The sequence below is a fragment of the Elgaria multicarinata genome, chromosome 7 (genome assembly GCF_023053635.1).
Source record: "Elgaria multicarinata webbii isolate HBS135686 ecotype San Diego chromosome 7, rElgMul1.1.pri, whole genome shotgun sequence".
Taxonomy (NCBI): Eukaryota; Metazoa; Chordata; class Lepidosauria; order Squamata; family Anguidae; genus Elgaria; species Elgaria multicarinata.
Window position 1 is genome coordinate 98,013,540 of NC_086177.1, and position 16,986 is coordinate 98,030,525.

Consider the following 16,986-nt stretch of genomic DNA (forward strand, 5'->3'; position numbering starts at 1 on the left):
TGTAGATAAGCTCTAGCACTAGTGCAAGACCCCATAATCCAAGGCATTTTGCCACTTGAACCATGGCATCCCCCCATCATTCCACCTACAAAAGCCATTGGAAGTGGTACTTGGATCTTACTTCGACACTGGTGATGGGACACCATTCTCTACTTCACTGGAAGGCAGCATACTAGCCGACTGGAACACATAGCTCTGGCCTTCAACAGACGAGGACAGCCAGGGGCCTGCAGTTGCTGTTGCCCCATCCACATCGCCCAGCTTCTGCACACCGAAGCAACTGCTTCACTTTGCCTAATCACTTGGCTCATGGCCTAATCTATACCAAGAAGGATATTGCGCTATGAAAGCGGTATGAAAGTCATCATGAAAAACAATGCAATAAAGTTTGTAAAGTGTGAGAGGTGCCCTGGAGGATGATGGCATCATGTACACAACCCGCAAATCTCCATGCTTGGCCAATCCTGAGTGCATGATAAATGCCTCGAGTAGAAATGGCCTGGGATAGCACTGGCAAGGCACCACCCTCTGCCCTTAATGAGAAATTGCCTGTCTACCGCACTCAGCATTTTCTTAATGAAGACATTCATCTGTGCCATCTGCACTTTAAAAAAAACCAACTAAAAATTGGCTGATTATCCTTTACAAAACCACACCGAGCCCAAATCCAAAACTTTAGACTTAATGGGATATGATTCCAGGCTGGCAGAAGAAAGTGGTTTTCAAACACAGTGGAAACTTGGTTGCCCTTTAAATGTTACTTTAGCTGTGTGGCAGATGTTTTTCCATGACCCAATTGCACATGGAGCTTCCCAGAGAACTGGCACCTCCCTCCCAACAGAACCTCCATGGTTAGCCCCTTGCCCATGTAGATGAGTCATTATCCTGCATCTTCCCAGCGGGAGTCACTCACAGAAAAGCAGCACCTGTGCAGCTTGGATAGACCCTCTAGCCGTTCACCTGCCTCTCACTCCAGCCCAGACAACAGAAGTGGTGAGAAGCAGGGGCAGTAGGTGCCACGGTCTACTTTCTCCCTGATTCTCTGCACAACAAGCAAGCAAATGGTAGCAATGATGAGAAAGAGGACGAGAAGGGTATCAATGGCTGCTAGCTATCTGCTATCTGCTCAGATGAACAAAAGAAGCACTTCAAGTTCATCTGATGATTTCAGGGAAGTGTTGCAACTTCCACTCCCTAATATATTTTCTCAGTTACTGGTACGATTGAGCGGTTCGTGGATTTGAATCTTCTTTTTAAATGATGGAATAAGGACTTGAGACTTCACAAAGGCAAATGATATATGTTTAGCAAATGGGGGAAATGTGTTTGTTGTAGTGTTTTTCTTTTTAACTTAATGTAGCTAGAGAAGAGAACTTGGGCATTAACTATTCCCCCCCCCCCATATATTTTACTTCTTTGGTTCATGTTTATTGAAAAATAAAACATGGCAAACCTGTTGCAAGTCATTGTTAAGAATGCAAAACAGATTTACAAACAGAGTTCATAATATATTTTCTAACTTCTTTTTTTCCATTGCACTCTTCTCATTAAAAATTATTGCTCCCAACCCATGCCTTGCCACAGGCAAGTAGTCACACAGAACCAGTACTGGCCATGGATCCCCATTTGTATCAAGCCACTTCGGGGCGGTCTAGATGATGCAGGTGCAGGATCGCAGCCACCGTGGGGCGTCCCTGCTTTGGTGTGTTTTGAAAAAGTTGGGGATTTACCCCAACATTTTCAAAGAGAGCGACGTCAACAAGGCGACCTGTGATTGGTCACTTTCCACCAGGAAGAGGCGGGGTCAGCTCCGGTCCCTGGATGGCTGCCCAGAAACCCTGTGATCCCTCTTCGGCATCATGATTACCCTGGAGGAAGGGAAAGTGCAAGGTTTTCGAGGGATGCAGCACCAACCTGGTGCCGTGAAGACACCCCCTCAGAGACAACTTCTCCCAGCAAGGGAGAAGTCTGAGGCCCTTTCTACACCTCCCAGCCTTCCGGGAGGGAAGGGGGAGGATCTTGTAATATTCTGCTCACAAAGTCCTCCCCCTGGATCCATACATGCGCGCAACATCCCGGGAGGAAGGAGGGATTTCGCACCCACCATTTTAAAAACAACAACACCCAGGGGAGATGAGCACAATTACGCTCCAAACAAAAATGTAAAGTTTTATTTAAAAAACACTATTATTATTATTATTATTATTATTATTATTATTATTATTATTATTATTTATATAGCACCATCAATGTACATGGTGCTGTACAGAGTAAAACAGTAAATAGCAAGACCCTGCCGCATAGGCTTACATTCTAATAAAATCATAATAAAACAATAAGGAGGGGAAGAGAATGCACCAAACAGGCACAGGGTAGGGTAAAACTAACAGTATAAAGTCAGAGCAAAATCAAGTTTTAAAAGCTTTAGGAAAAAGAAAGGTTTTTAGCCGAGCTTTAAAAGCTGCGATTGAACTTGTAGTTCTCAAATGTTCTGGAAGAGCGTTCCAGGCGTAAGGGGCAGCTGAAGAAAATGGACGAAGCCGAGCAAGGGAAGTAGAGACCCTTGGGCACTAGACTCCGCTCCCTTCCTGATGGGCACAGAGTGTCCAAAGAGCTCCGTGCCCCATGCCCGTTTCCCACCTCCTCGCATTTACTTGAGAGGAAATGGGATGAAGCAGGGGCTGGTGCCCACACATCGCCCACAGTCCCGCAGAAAAAACAGGAAATCCCTGTTTTCCGTTTTCCCAGGGTTTCCCGGGGGTTGTCCCTAGATGACCCTGGGATCCCCTGTGCATCATTTGGATGCACAGGGATGACCCTGGGGAAAAACAACGGTGTAGAAAGGGCCTGAGAAAACACAGGAAAATAACTAGGAAGAAATGGATGGCAGCAATTTGACAACAAAATTAGTGGGAGTGCACATGATACATGAGTGAGTTAAAGATAGCAGTTCCAGAAAAAAGGGCTGGTGTGGAAGCAATCCGAATTACCATTTTATCTACTACGCTTGCAAAATCGATTCATGGCAGATGTAATACAGGGCTCATCTACACCAAGCAGATATTCCACTATGAAAGTGGTATGAAAGCGGTATATAAAAGGCATGAGCCACATTACTGCTTTATAGTGGTACTGACATGTGCTGACGACTGTGTGGGGCCCATGACACACAACATATACTGCTTTCATACCACTTTCATAGTATTATATCCTGCTTGGTGTAGATGTGTCATGGGCCCCAACAGTTGTCAGTGCACTTCAATATCACTATAAAGCAGTAGTCTGGCTCCTGCCTTTTATATACTACTTTCATACCGCTTTCATAGTGGAATATCCTGCTTGGTGTAGATGAGCCCATGGACAAAAGAGCATCTGACCTTGCCGATGGCCTGTTTACCTCAGTTCTGGATTTGTCACTGAGCACTGAGTCAGCTTGGCAACAGACAGCAACGTTGCATCCTTTATACAACCGTTTCTGACATTTATAAATAAGAACCAAGTGAAGAACGGGCCTCTCCCATCCTTCTTGGCAATGTCTTGCATAAAGAATTTGTATTGCAATCTAAAACATAAGTGTGTGTGTGTGTGTGTGTGGGAAAGCCCACCCAAATACTCCCTTTTCCTCAGACTAATGTCCTGCCCAGACGATTGTCAAATCTTTCCTAATTACAGGCGGAATGTCTGTAGGGTGCATCAGTGTGAGAGCACTTGAAGAGACAGCCTCAAACCTCTTACCACTGGAGCATGAATGGGCCTGCTAACAAAGCATCCATGTTGGTAACAAATGATGGCCTCACAGGCCTGTCAAGTGGTATCTCCATCAGGGTGGGGGCCTCCCTTTGCAGAACAGAACTCCCTCACTGATGGCTCTGCTATGCCAAATGGATTGCATGAAGCGTCTCTGCCTTTTCTCTTTCGTCTTCTCCCCCATGTTTCTTTGGAAATCAGTTCTGTTGACAAACACAGCTAATAGGTTGCACATTGCGGCACGGAACTTAAAGCCTGGAGGAACAATGAGAACCTTCAGAAATTACAACTGGAAACACTATTTTTCTTGGCAGCATGCCTATAACTATTCTCAGCCTGGTATAAATCAGAAGGAGCTCTCTGAAGTTGGGAGGGCTAAACCGGTGTCAAACCACTTAAGGTACAAGTCAGAATATTTTGAAAGAGATTCATCTTTTTTTGATGAAACCACTCCCTTCCTCAGTTTTTAACTATATAGTGGCTGTCACGGAGTGACAGCCAGGGCACATTAATGGGCAGCGCAAGTTGACAGATCACGCCTTAAAAATTAAGCTACCATGTAGGATCCATCCAGCGCTCTATGGAGGTCAAAGGTCTGTGTCACATCAGCCAGCTAGCCTTCTCTGCTGGTTGTAACTATGAATGGATGGATATGGGTTTCACTCAGTTTAAAACCGATGACCCACTGTTCTGTGCAGATCATAAGACTGGGCACAAGAGTCTAGGGCCATTTCTACATCTGCTTTTTTTCCTGGGATCATCCTGGGACTATCCCTGTGCATGCAAATGACACACAGGGGATCCCAGGAGCAGGCAGAGATGATCCCTCCATTTTCTTGGGATAATCCTTAGGTGTAGAAAGGGCCTAGGTATGAGTACAAGGGAATAGGTCATGCACTGGTAATGAGAGGGAACAAGCTTTACTCCCTGTGTTGGGGAGCAGACGCTATGGCCCTGTTCAGAAGATACCTTAAACCAAGGCTTTAACCACAGTAAATAAGGCTTTTTGCTTTATTCACCATGGTTAAAGCTGTGATTTAAGGTGTCTTCTGAACAGGGCCTATCAGCATTGCTACATCAGTGTTCCAAGAGACCCCTAAAGTGTCCTATTTGTGTCTAGCAAGGGACTTTTTTGGGCAGAAGAAAGGAGGTGCCCCCCCCCCCGATTGGCCAAAGATGGGAACTGGATGCTGGAGTAGATGGCTGTTGGTCTGATCTACCAGGACTCTTACATCCTTGGCCAAGGGCAGGCTGGTGGGTAAAATGCAGGCAGTATGTGATCTCCTTTTGTGTGGTCCCTGCTGCTGCTGAATTTTACATAGAAGCAGTGGCAACCCCCTTGCCAAATTTGCTTGTTTACGAGAAGGAGAAAAGCAGTGTGCTCAAATGAGAGAACATCTGAGAATCTTCTGGGGGTGGCAGATGATTCTGAGTTGCTTTCTCACTTGATGGAGGCTTTGATCAACATGATGGCACTGAGGCCGTAGCTAGACCTAAGGTTTATCTCTGGATCGTCCAGGGGTCAAACCTGTTCATCTAGGTGACACACAGGGGATCCAGTGCTCAGGCAGGGGCGAACCCTGGATGATCCCAGGATAAACCTTAGGTCTAGCTGTGGCCTGAGTGTCATAAGACGAGTGTTTGATTACATACTCACTACTGCCCACTTATGGATGTCCACGTGTTCTTTAGATGAAGTCATCAGCCTACCAAGCAGCTCCAGCTCCTTCCACTCATTTTTCCATTGCAAAATAGACCCCCTTTAATCTGTCTTTTTTTTTAGAAAAACAACAACACCCGGAATGTCCCGCCATTTTCTGCTGTGTGCAGGAAAAGCGGCACAATATAAACGGCCCCTGAATGGGCCAAGTGGTCGTTGCTGCTTCCTCTTTCTCTCCCTGTGTAAAGAGACCTTTGCTATTGTGGGTCAGCAGCAGGAGGCCATAGCGATGGTAGGGAAATGCAAAAATCTCTTGGACAGTGATCACCTTAATAGGTTTGAGTTCAAGCAACAGTCCAAGCTTACTGATCTTGGGCCCTACATAGGACATTGTTTTTTGTTGTTAGCGGCGGAAGCTTCTACTTACAGCACAGCAGAGAAATCAAGACATTAGCCTGTCACACAGAAGCTAGGTATAAAAAGAAGACCTTTTGTTTTGATACACAGATGTTTCGGTGAACATCAAAGGGAGGCAGGAAGAGAAATTCAGCAGAAACTCTCCTTTCTTCATTCTCTTTTGTAAAATGTTTGGCAGAACACTCTGAACCCGATGATTAGGGGTCCATGGGATGAGCAGCTGCTGTAAAAGGAGTAATGAGTTAGACATCCGCTTACTCTGTTGTCTTCTGCTTTGGACCACAATAGAGCTTGATAGTTAGAGAGAGACTCAGAATTCTTCCTCTTAAAGAAGATTTCTGATAGTGTCTCTATATAACCGAAACTGAAAGAACAGCTCAAGGTGATATGATGATGATGATGATTATTATTATTATTTATTTATATAGCACCATCAATGTACATGGTGCTGTACAGAGTAAAACAGTAAATAGCAAGACTCTGCCGCATAGGCTTACAATCTAATAAAATCATAGTAAAACAATGAGGAGGGGAAGAGAATGCAAACAGGCCCAGGGTAGGGTAAGCAGGCACAGGGTAGGGTAAAACTAACAGTATAAAGTCTGCACAACATCAAGTTTTAAAAGCTTTAGGAAAAAGAAAAGTTTTTAGTTGAGCTTTAAAAGCTGCGATTGAAGTTGTAGTTCTCAAATGTTCTGGAAGAGCGTTCCAGGCGTAAGGGGCAGCAGAAGAAAATGGACGGAGCTGAGCAAGGGAAGTAGAGGCCCTTGGGCAGGCGAGAAACATGGCATCAGAGGAGCGAAGAGCACGAGCGGGGCAATAGTGTGAGATGAGAGAGGAGAGATAGGAAGGAGCTAGACCGTGAAAAGCTTTGAAGGTTAACAGGAGAAGTTTATATTGGATTCTGAAGTGAATTGGAAGCCAATGAAGAGATTTCAGAAGTGGAGTAACATGGTCAGAGCGGCGAGCCAAGAAGATGATCTTTGCGGCAGAGTGGTGAACAGAAACCAACGGACTGATGTGAGAAGAAGGAAGGCCATAATATGGACAAACCAACAAGTAACACACACACACACCACACATTTCTTTGTCTGCATTGATTGGCTCCTTCAGCTAGATCTGAATGAAGCCTATGCAAGGACTTGGTATACAAGAACTCAATGCACACAGCAAAATGTATATGGGGTTCTTCTTTCCTACCTCTGACGTGCAAGTATGTACAACAGTTCTGATTTTCAATTTGGACAATTGCCATTGCTTGAGAAGATAAAGGAGTTAGGTATACCTCAAATATGGCTAAGTCAACATATTTCAAGGAATGTCTGTTCTCATATGAACCTTCCTGTGGTGCTTAAAGTCATCTTGCGAGCTGCTCCTACAAGTTCAGCTGCCTAGGTAGCTGGTGACCAGGGATCAGACATTCTCAATGGTGCAGCCTGTCTTTAGAATGGCCTCACTAGGTCTATATGCCTGGTACCTACCTTAATCCTTCTGGATGTCAAGTAAAGATATTTTTATTTGGCCAGGTTTTTAAATTTCATTTTCTTATCTGCTGCTATGGAAGTTTTTAATCAGCAGCTGTTTTAGGGTTTACAGCCCAATCCCATGCATTTTTATCCAAAACAAATCCCAGTGAATTACTCCAAAATAACTGAGTTTAGGATTGCAACTTTAGCTTCCATTTAGTTTTAAAGTTCTGCTGCTGTTTCATGGTGTTTTAATAGTTACATTGTACCTTTTCTTTTTTTTTTACTGTTCATAATTTGTAAGCCATATCAAAATCCCTCTCAATGAGATAGGAGCTAATGCTCTTAAAAAGCTAAACAAACTAACAACACAGATCAGTACTTGTTTTTATTACAGTTTTTGTATATTTGTTTTTAATGTTCACTGGTTTTTAACTTCTGTAAACCACCCAGAGAGCTTTGGCTGTGGGGCGGTATATAAATGTAATAAATAAATAAATAAATAAATATTAAATATCACTATGAAGATAATCATATAAAATATACTGTTAAATAAACTACAGTATGGTGCAGTGGTTAGAGTGTTGGATTGGGACTCTGGAAATTCGGCTTTTAGTCTTCACTCAATCATGAAGCTTGCTTGGAGCATCAGCACACAGGGGAAAATTGCGTTTGCTTACCCTTGCTTCTCCACCTGCGCATTTGTCCTTCGTTACTTCCGAATCATAAAATAACCCTCCTATTGGTCTGTGATTATACCATAAAGTTTGATTTGAAAACAACAGTCATTTGAAATCCCAATTGCTCAGCATCCCACTAAAGTTATTGAAGTCTACTTGGGTTATTTCTTGCTGCAGGGCTCTATATCCTTAAACAGCCATACTCAAACATGCGTTGGATAAATGTATCCCTAATCATTGCTACACATCTCAAAAGTTGGGACCAGTCATGCTGGAAATGTAGACACAGATGCACACAGTTGGAGAGAGAATGCTACATCACCATACCCTTGATGTGAAAGGGAAAGGAGGATCACACTGAAGAACGCCTTCCTTAGTAGAGCAAGAATCACATTGATTAATATAGTAACATAGGAAGCTGCCTTTTATCAGATCATCTACCCCAATTTTGTCTACTTTCTGAAAATGAGCTCTTTCACACACCCTGCTCCCCGCTCTTTTTAACTGAAGATGTTAGTCTACATGCAAAGCATGTGCTCTAACCTTCACTCTGGAACTTCAAAAGGAAACTATGAATTGGGCCTAAGTGCACAACTACAGGACAAAGTGGTTTCTCCAAGTCTGAAGTAGGTTGGGGAGCTCACATGTGGACCTGACCAAAAGCCTGAGAGTCCCGTCTCTTAACCTGAATTACTCATTTCAGTACCTGCCATTCTCTGCAGTATACACCTCCATTGTCATAGATCTGTTATTACTGGAAAGAGGGAAGAGCCTAATCTGAAATCCTCTGTGTATGTGAAAGTGGATTTGCCCAATAGGTTTTCATTGGGAAGTGTAAAATAAAGCTGAAACAAAGATGTTGTTTGGACAGAGTCCCACAAACCCCACATGCACAGGATTCAGTGGGAAGTCATGAGGAGTTCAACTGAAAAAGGACTTGCAGGATCGAACTTCATCCCTAGTCTTGGAGAATATTTTATAGGTTAACTGCATCCCTTGGACCACTGAAAGAAATGTGTGAATATGGAGATTATCCAGAGGTCTTTGCCAGAGCATCACTTAGCTTCTCTGAACATCTGTCTGGCTGCTGTTTGAAGAAGATGGTTGTGGAACTTCTTGATTTGATCAGGAAGGCCTCATTCTAAAAAGGCACCTGCCCCTGTTTCAAGACATGCTGCTGTGAACTATTGTGGCACCCTATCAACAGTCAACAGACAACTATTGTGGACCTGTTTGGAATGTGTCAACCATCCCTCTTCCTGGTTTGTTACATTATATTTATTTATTTATTTATAAATATTGCTTGAGTCATGCCATTGTGTTATGATAGATCAGGGGTGGGCAACTTGTGACCCCAAAATATTTTGGCCTACAACTCCCGTGGTCCCTCATCATTGGCTGTGCTGGCTAGGGATGAGTTGTAGGCCAAAATATCTGGGGAGTCACAAGTTGCCCACCCCTGTGATAGGTTGTTCCCCAATCCATTAAGGTGAGCTGCATCGTAGATCTCATCTGACATGTAATAATATCTTTTATATTTTTGATGGTTTTCAGTTTTGAATACTTTTTAATGTTCACTGTTTTTAACTTTTGTAAACTGCCCAGAGAGCTTTGGCTATGGGGCGGTATATAAATTTAATAAATAAATAAAATAAAATAAATAATAATTAAAAAAACCAAAAAAACGGAATACACAGCTCCAAGTCAAAGCCACAAGGGAGGAGTCAGAGCAGCAATCCTGTAAACATCATCTGTAGCAAACTTTACAAACCATTGTAACAAGATCTCTGCTTTCTTAAATAATCAAGATACTGTTGAAACAGATGGTTTTTAGAGTTGGATGCAATTGTCTACTGGCAGCCTTGCAGGCTCATAGCCAGAAATTCCGTGTGTGGGAAGGCTTCAGGGTACATTGGCAGAAGGGCATAATCGTGCTAGAATTAAGTTTGTTATTTATTAAGTAATGTGAGCAAAATAAAATTAAATCTTAATATATATATGTTTTAAATATGTGCCAATCACTTGTCAGTCATCCCAGTATGTTTATTGGCCAAGGCTATGGAACTGTGGAGCTTACTTTGTATTTTGCAGTTGGGTAAAATCTGCCTGCATGTACTTCCCTATGTTTCTGTAAGTAAAACAGATAGACACATTCTTCTTTCTTTTTTAAATAAATAAATAAATATGAAAGCACAACATGCATGGGAGGACTTTACAATATTCTTGAGAGCCCCCACAAGTCCTGCAAGTCCTCATCCTTCCAACTTCATCCCTTTCTCCATCCTAAAAAGAAAAGCCCCAGTACTGAGCAACTATACTATACAGATGCTTTTGCCAAATGCTGGACCAGTCTTACAGATCAAAGTGAGAGCCAGTGTGATATAGTGATTAGAGAATAGGACCAGGACTGGGGAACTCCAGTTTCTAGTTGCCACTCTGCCATGAAGCCCATTGGGCGATTTTGGGCCAGTGACTGATTCTCAGTCTAACCTACCTCACTGGGTTGGTGCGAGGATAAAATTAAGAGGAAAGGCAGGTTATAAATGTAATAAATAAATAAATAAATACTGCCCCAGTGTAGCATGTGTGGGAGTGGTTCTCAGCACTGGTCCTGTCACATAGAGAGTTTGATCTGCCGGATCCCAGGTTGCAGCTGAAAAATGTACCACTGTGAGTGCAGCTGGGAAACAGTGGATATTACCCAGGATTCTTCTAGTCAGACATGACTTCCTCCATATTGCTACGTCCCTGGTCAATATGAACTATTCTACATGGAAGAAGTAGGAACCACCTGAATCAGCGTTTAGTTATACGTGCCTTGGCTACTGTCATAGTTCAAAGAGACTGCACCGTTCAATATGAATCCCACATCTTGTAAGGTCTTCAGGATAGGCACTACTTCCAATACCATCACAATGGCCTTAGCTAGACCTACCTGATAGTCCACAACAGAGGAGGGAAGATCTCGCGTTGTGATTAAAGTGAGATCCCTCCTCCGTTTACACGTGAGGCGTGACAACCTCAGGAAGAGAAGCATCGCACCTGCCATTTTTTATTTTTAAAGAAGACGGAGTGCACGAACGGTTGTACGCAAAGGTAGGTGCTTTTTTAAAAAATAATTTAATTTCCCCACTCCCCCCACCCTACCCCCGATGGGCGCAGCTTCTGGCTCCACGTGAGGAATTGTGCGGAGCCAGGTCAACCCATGGCAACGGAACACATGTTCCGCGGTCTCGGGCTCAGCCTGAGACTGCAGAAAAAGCGGGCCAAAAGGGGAGGGTGAGATCACGGGGCAAGGGAGGGATCATCCCTCCCTGATCCCGGGATCCCCTGTGCGTCATGTGGACGCACAGGGATGATTCTGGGGTTCGTCCCAGGATTTCGCCTGGTCTAGCTAAGGTCAGACTCAGATAAAGTGTAACTATGTGGCTTGGGCCACATTGGCCTGGTTCAGACAACATGCTAAAGCATGCTGCTTAACCACAAAATGGCTAAGGGGATGCATAATGCATTTTGTTAACCATTTTTTGGTTAAGCAGCATGGTCGAGTGTGTGGTCTGAAGCAGGCCACTGTTGTTAACCATTTTTGGTCAGGAGAGCATTTGGTTGTGATGGTCTTTGGTAGCAAGTTTGCTGGTTTTTGATTATCCTTATAAGATGTCTTGGGGTTAAGGAGAGAATACATATACATTCTGAATAAATACAGCCACAAACTGTCTCGAGTAAATGGTTGCCTCGGTAAAGACAATAGTATGATAAGTAAATAGTGATTTGGTGGCTGGAGTTGCTGCTCACCAAACAAAAGGAGGCCAGTTCAAGCCAAAAACAAACCCATCAATTGCTCAGCAATTTGCCCCTGGCAATTTTGTTAAGCAAAAATCACAATGCCTGTGTTCAACCATCACCATTCACCCATGCACATAAGCAAAATCACGGTCTTGTCAAATTAGAGCAATATGCGATTTTGTGTTGTTTGATCACTGCAGCAAACCTAACAATTGGCCTTGCTAGACCTAAGTGAGAATCCAGGGGAGAGGAGGGGAGACCACGCATTATGAATAACGCGAGATCTCACCCTTATTCCGATGCGAGCCACGACGAGCCCTGGAGGAGAGCCGTCGCGGCCGCCATTTTGTGTTTTTAAAGCGGCAGGAGGTAGGAAAGGTAAGTAGGTTTTTTAAAAAAATTCTCCTTCCCCCCATCCTTGATCTCCCCCCTGGCCCCATTCTCCTTCCCCTGCCCGCCCACCTGCCTGCGATGTCCGATCCCCGCCCGCCCCCTGGCCCTGTTCTCCTGCCCCTGCCCGCCCACCTGCCTGCGATGTCCGATCCCCACCCGCCCCCTGGCCCTGTTCTCCTTCCCCCGCCTGCCCCCCGCCCGTGATGTCTGATTCCCTGCCCGATGTCGCCCCCCGCCCTCAATTCCCCTCTGATGTCCCCTGGGCTGCGATTTCCCCCAATCTCCCTGGCCTCCGTTTCCCGACCCCCCCCATGTCCCCACAGTAGCCCTGATGGCTGCAGCACTCCTGTGGAGTGCTGCAGCCCATCCGCTGCTTTTCACGGCTACTTGGGAGTAAATTTGGTAGCCGGGAAAAGTGGTGGACCTGGCTACATGCCCGCGGTCCCGGCCTCAGCCTGACCTGAGGCTGGGACCGTGGGAAGAACTGCGCTACAAGTGGTTCCTGTTAGCGCGGTGCCAGGTCGTCTTGATGCCTGGCTGAGGCCAGGATCCCGTGCGTCACCTGGACGCACAGGGACGAGCATGGGCCTCACACCATGCTAACCCTTGGTCTAGCAAGGCTCAATGTCAACAATGTGAGGAAGCATCTGTTTATTAGTCAAGGAAAGGGCACTGATGACTTACCTACCTACCACGTAGCACTGCATCAGAATTCTGAATGTGACTAGCAGTAGGAGAATGCATCCATGAAATGTGCACACACAAAAAATGGACAACTGTGTGCTAGATTATGTCACTGTAGCGGTGATTGCAGTAACTCCACTTTGTATTATTATTAAGTGGCAACATTGTCTCGGATAAAGCTGCAGTGCAACATATTATAGTTTAGCTGAGTTTATGTGATGGTTTTGTTACGATATAGTTGTAGAAGTCATAGATTGTGAGGTAAACTTTGGCCTAGCAATGATTTTCGTGTCCATACCGTAAACATTTTATGCTGAGCTAGTTGTTCCCTTGCATATAAAAGCGTTCTGTATGTATGTATGTATGTGCAATCCTGTAAACTGTGGTGCATTAGGTTAAATGAGTATAAAAAAATTTCAAGTCCTTTACATGGGATGATATTATCAGAGTAGTCTTCCATTCGATATACTGAAAAAGGATTAGTATTATGCAAACTTGGTGGGGACTCCACATCTGAGATAGTTTATAATGTTGTGAGGTACACTTCCATCAAGTTTCATGCTTGAATTGCAAAAGGAAAAACCCAGTTTAAAATGGTACCTATCTCCACTTATAGAGAAAGTCTCAGATTCAGTCCCCTGGCACATCCACTTAAAAGGATCAGTTGCAGATGATGGGAAAGTCAGAATAGACAGGCCCGGGTTCAATGTGCACATGATTTATTATTATTATTATTATTATTATTATTATTATTATTATTATTATTATTAAAACCAATCATACAATATCTATAGCAAAAAGTGCAATATAGGCAAGTAATCTAACTATAAGGCACCTTGCTGCGTTCCTAAATATACATAAATGAAACCTTTTTAAAAATAAGTAAGACATCACTTAGAAACATGTTTTCCATTTTCTCTTCATGCATCTCTCTGATTTTTTCCCCTCTTTTGAGGCACAGATGTTTCCTACATCCCAGTTTGGCCCCTACCTCATTCCACCTGTTTCCTCCTGCAGCTCCTGCCAATAAAACTTTTCACCCACAGTGTGTAGTAACTTGGCATAAAGCAAACATGTTCTGAAAACAAGCTGTGGTACTTGACCCCAATGGAACACCCTCCCACATAACACCATAAGGTCAGAGCCACCTCCCCTGAATGGTTCAGTGCTGTATTCGAACTAAAAATGCCGATGAGTGCTCCTCCTGCCCACACTGTCCATGGCAAATGGCTAAGATCACAATAATAATCACAGTTGGGCCAACTAATTCTGGGAAGGGGGGAGTTATGAAATTTGAAGAAAAATCTGGATTTTTCCCATCCTCCCCACCCAAAGGGCAGCTCAACTTTAATGGGAATTAACAAAAGTGCTTACAACACTGCCATTTTTAAAGATAAAGAAATAAACCTTAGCATGATGTTAGCTCTTATGTAGGGAATCCAAGTTTGAAGCAGATCTGTTCATCCTTTAATTTTTAGGATTTTTTTTTAAGTTTATGGTTTTAAAATTATTATCTTTAAAAACTGCTGGAGCCATATCCTTCAAAGTCCACTTGTCAAACCTCCTCTTTGGGGTATGCACCTTGAAAAGTTACAGCCTTTGGCATCAAGGGGAGCTCCAGTTTTTAGCTAAGAAGTGCTGGGCGAGCACCTTTCCCATTGCAGATTTGGTGGGCAGTTGGGCACCTGGAGCTCAGCAGAGGCAAGGTGTATGATTGTCACAAGTTTCTCTACTCTAACATTAGGGTGGGTATTGTGGGCAGCGGACACTACTTTGCTCCAGCAGTTTTTAAAAAAACAATTTAAAAACCTCAAACTTTAAACAACTTCTAAAAATGAAAGGATGAATGGATCTGCTTTAAACTTGGCATGGCTAAAACCCTACTTAAGAGCTATAATGATGCCAAGTTTCATCTCTTTATCTTTAAAAATGATAGCTTATTTAATTTTTTCTAAAACCACAAACTTTTTTTAAAAAATCCTAAAAATCAACGGATGAACAGATCTGTTTCAAATTTGGCATGGTTAAAGCCCTATTAAGAGCTATTGGGGTGCCAAGTTTCATCTCTATCTTTAAAAATTGCGGAGTTGTAAGCATTTTTTTTAAAAAAAATCCCATTAATGTAGAGCCGACCTTTGGGTGGGGAGGATGGGAAAATCCAGATTTTTCTTCAAATTTCATAACCCCCCCACACTTCCCAGATTTGTTACCAAAAATCCTAACAAATCTGGGTTTTCTTGTCACACTACCCCCCCCCCCCCCACTGCCAGCTGCTTTTACTCTTAAGTCATTTCAGACACATGTTTACCTGGGGCCTTGGAGGACTTCCAGGCAGGATTGGCTTGGGATTTTCAGGGGGGAAATGGTGGAAGGGGAGGGTTATTTCTGTCTAGAAAAAGTATGATGAAGGTACAGAAATGTCTTATATAGACCACTGATGCACAACATTGTCTGCTTTGACTGGCAGTGGGTCTCTAGGATTGAGGTCATTTAACTGGATATGTTGAGATAAAACACAGAAATTTAAGCATACAAAGCATGTGTCCTACCATAGAGCTGTGGTACTTTCCTTACTCAATACCTCCCTGGCCTAATCTGCACCAAGCAGGGTATTGCACAATGAAAGCAGAATATAAAAGGCAGGAGCCACGCTACTGCTTTATAGCAGTATTAAAGTGCACTGTTGGGGCCCATTAACACATACCATATACCGCTTTCATAACCCTTTCATAGTGCAATATCCTGCTTGTTGTAGATTAGGCTCCTGTCATATCAGTTCTTATGAATGTGAATGCATGAAGTGGTCCTAACTCTATAAACAACAGCAGGAATATTAGGATGGAGGTGGGAAAATCAACTCAGTCTGGATTAGAAAAAGAATTTTAACTCTTTGAAATGATTGTCTGGAAATTATTTGCCAGCAACAGCTGCTTGCAATTACTATGGGCACTACTAAATTCGGAGCCTGTGAACTAGCACTTGATTAAGAGCAATTTTAGAAAGAATAATCCTAGTAACACTTGCAAATAACCAGGCCTATTTCCCTCCTCTCAATTAGAGTCTTTCCTCTTTGTTATAGCAATCCATTATTTGAACATTGTGGTCAGTTCCAAAATATAAAGTTGTCAGCATGGCTACAGATTTGGCCTTTTTCTTCTAACTGCCATAACTCTCAAATTATTTAAACCAAGTATAATAATGTTGTTTTTCCTCTTTGGCCTTTTGCCATTGTGATAGGTTGAGAATTGGTTCAAACTACCAAGTCAAATTTTGCAATTAAGCTGAAAGGTGTGTTTTGTCCCACTGCTGGCAGTCCTGAGTAGGAGTAATGTATGCTATAACATGAAAGACTCAATACAGGGCTCCATCACACGTAATATCCCACCCCCCTGATTTGTCTCCGTGTTTTTTACCTCCGATGCTAATTTGCTCATTTGCTCTTCCACTCCACTCCACTCCACTCCACCCCTTCTCTTTCTCCCTCCAGTTCATTGGTTGCTCCTCCCCCCCTTAACAAGACAGGTCCTGTCAGATGAGTACTTCAACAAGACCGCCTTTCTGCCTGGCAAAAATGGAATGACCCTTTAGTCTGGCTCTTTGGGGCATCAAGGGAGTACAATCCTGTCTCTGCAGAGATTTGGGCATTGTATGATTTTAGAAAATGCTTTTGAGCCTGGGATGTAAGGTTTGGGTTTTATGTTGAGGCTTGTAGCCAGCTGCTGGGAGAGATCACCTTTTCCTGCCAAGACCTGATGCAATCCATTCAAGCCAACAACAAGGCTCCTGCCACAGCACACACACCCAACAAAGGAAAACATGTTTAAGGAAAATAATCCAGACTTTAGGCGTTCTAGGAAAAGACAGAAGAGGCTGGGGAAGAGGCGGGGTGTCAGCAGGACAGGCATGGTGTCATGTGAGTACCGTGCTGCAAATCCGCACACCAGGCATAGTGAGAGTGCACAAAATTGCTAGTATGATGGAGCTCACGGACCAATGGGAAAGTGTGATATTGGTGTCCGAATTCAAATCCCAGTGAATCGCTTCATTTTCAGATGAAGCCCCATTGACTTCAGTGGGACTTGGGATTACATAACTTTCTCTGGATTGGGTTTGCTGTGTGGTGCAGTTATTATATTCTTTACTGTTGAACTTG